The 2414-nt window shown below is 38.9% G+C and overlaps 1 non-coding gene across 1 annotated transcript; it reads left to right on the top strand.

Annotated features, from left to right (window-relative positions):
* The first annotated feature begins 1846 nt into the window (after positions 1-1846).
* Positions 1847-1953, top strand: LOC121213062 (small nucleolar RNA R71). Its single transcript, XR_005908431.1, has one exon. It is a non-coding gene; the product is annotated as a small nucleolar RNA R71 (small nucleolar RNA).
* Positions 1954-2414: the final 461 nt, after the last annotated feature.

The following is a 2414-nucleotide window of genomic DNA, read 5'->3' as shown; positions in this document are numbered from 1 at the left end:
AATACTGAGTACCGTGAGAGGAATTTCTTCATTAGGTTCAGAAGTGGTAATGCGAGGATCTGCTGCAAGTATTAGTACTTTGTCTCCAACCTTAAGTTGATTTGGTGATGTATTGAGCTCGTCCTGGCTCGGTTTTGGTTTATCAGGTGTTCTCGGATTCTATGTTCGCCATTCATCTATTTCCTCGATTTGTAGCCTTCTTTCTTCATAGATAGGTCTTTTGTTGTTGCTTAAACATGGCTCGTGTAGGTTCTTCGAACTTATTTCCTGCAAAGTAGGTTGCCCCACATGGTCAATTTTAGTAGAATGATTTATACAACCACCTTTAATTTTTGATGTGTTACTCGAATTACGAGCTCGAAGGGTGATTGTTTCGTCTCCTACACGAAGTGTGAGTTCACCTGTGCCAACATCAATTATTGTTCTAGCGATTGCTAAAAAGAGCCTCCCTAAAATTAAAGGAACGTTACTATCCTCTTCTATATCTAGAACAACAAAATCAACTCGGAATATAAATTTGTCAATTTTAACAAGTACATCTTAAATAATCCCCCTAGGAAATCTGATTATTTTATCGGCTAATTGAATACTCATCCTAGTTTGTTTGGGTTTCCCAAGACCTAGTTGTTTAAACATTTTGTAAGGCATGACATTGATACTAGCCCCTACATCAGCCAAAGCATTATTAACATCTAGGCTACCAATTAAATAGGGAATCGTAAAAATCCCAGGATCTTTTAATTTGTTGGCCAGCTTATTCTGTAGTATGGCTAAGCAAACTGCATTCAGCTCTACATGTGACGCCTCATCCAACTTCCACTTATTTGTTAAAAGCTCCTTTAGGAATTTGACTGCTTTTGGCATCTGCGAAAGAACTTCAATAAACGGTAAGTTAATATGTAGATTCTTCAATAATTTAAGGAATTTACCAAATTGTTCTTCTGTACGGTCTTTCATTGTCTCGTTTGGGTATGGCACACGAGGTTTGTACTTCTTACTTACAGGTTTCTGGTCATTGTGGTCCACCTCAACCTTACCTTTACTTACCACAGTTTCTTGCCTCTGTTCTGGTTCAGGTGAAACTAACCCTTCCTCATCTTGAATGGTAATTGCATTGATTTGCTCCCTTAGGTTAGATTCAGTGTTACTCGGTAGGCTACCTTGTGGTCGTTCAGATATCAATTTAGCGAGCTGACCTATCTGAGTTTCAAGCCCTTAGATCGACGCTTGTTGATTTTTAAGTGCTGTCTCAGTATTCTATAAATGAGTTTCTGACAGTGAGATGAATTTTGTTAGCATCTCCTCAAGGTTCGGCTTTTTCTCTTGTTGGTAGGGTGGTTGTTGGAAGCCTGGAAATGATGGTGGTAGCTGATTCCCTTGGCCTCCCCATGAAAAATTTGGGTGACTCCTCCATCCTGCATTGTAAGTATTGCTATACGGATTATTTTGAGATCGAGGATTATTACCCATGTAATTTAACTGCTCGTTCTCCATATTCTGGCCATAGGGTGGGTATTCTGGATTGCTCGATCCACCTCCACTTGCTTCGCACTGCATTTCTGGGTGAACCTGTAAAGAATTAGGAAAACCATCAATTTTCTTATTCAAGAGTTCTACTTGATTAGAGAGCATGGTGACCAAATCGACGTTATAAATGCTGACTACTTTTGTTGGCTTTGTCCTCATGACTTGCCACTAATAATTATTCAGTGACATCTCTTCTATAAATTCATAAGCATCTTTAGGTGTTTTATTATTGATAGTCCCACCAGAAGCTACGTCAACCATTTGTCGAGTCGAAGGATTCAAGCCATTATGAAACGTTTGAACCTGTAGCCAGAGTGGTAACCCATGGTGAGGGCATCTTCTCAAGAGGTCCTTGTATCTCTCCCATGTATCGTAGAGTGTTTCTAAATCCTTCTGTACAAAAAAAGAGATATCATTACGTAATTTAGCAGTTTTAGCCTGCGAAAAATATTTTAATAAAAACTTTTCGGTCATTTGTTCCCAAGTAGTGATTGACCCTCGTGATAATGAATTCAACCACTGTTTAGCTTTGTTTCTCAATGAAAAAGGGGATAACAGAAGGCGAATGGCGTCATCAAAAATGCCATTAATTTTAAATGTATCACATAGTTCCAAAAAGTTTGCCAAGTGAGCGTTAGGATCTTCGTCCTGCAAACCATCAAACTGAACAAATTGTTGTATCATTTGAATTGTGTTAGGTTTCAGTTCAAAAGTATTTGTAGCTACAGCAGGTCTAACTATGCTCGATTCAGTTCCTCTTAAAGAAGGTTTAGCATAATCATACATAGTGCACGGAGTAGTGTTCTGATTAACATCAATCGCAGGAGGTAGGGGATTTTCTTGGTTTTCAGCCATCTCCTCGGTTGTGGTTGAAGTATCGTCCTCTT

The sequence above is a fragment of the Gossypium hirsutum genome, chromosome A13 (assembly GCF_007990345.1).
Source record: "Gossypium hirsutum isolate 1008001.06 chromosome A13, Gossypium_hirsutum_v2.1, whole genome shotgun sequence".
In the NCBI taxonomy this organism is placed as follows: Eukaryota; Viridiplantae; Streptophyta; class Magnoliopsida; order Malvales; family Malvaceae; genus Gossypium; species Gossypium hirsutum.
Note: the sequence above shows the minus strand (reverse complement) of the source record. Positions and strands in the feature narration are given on the sequence as shown.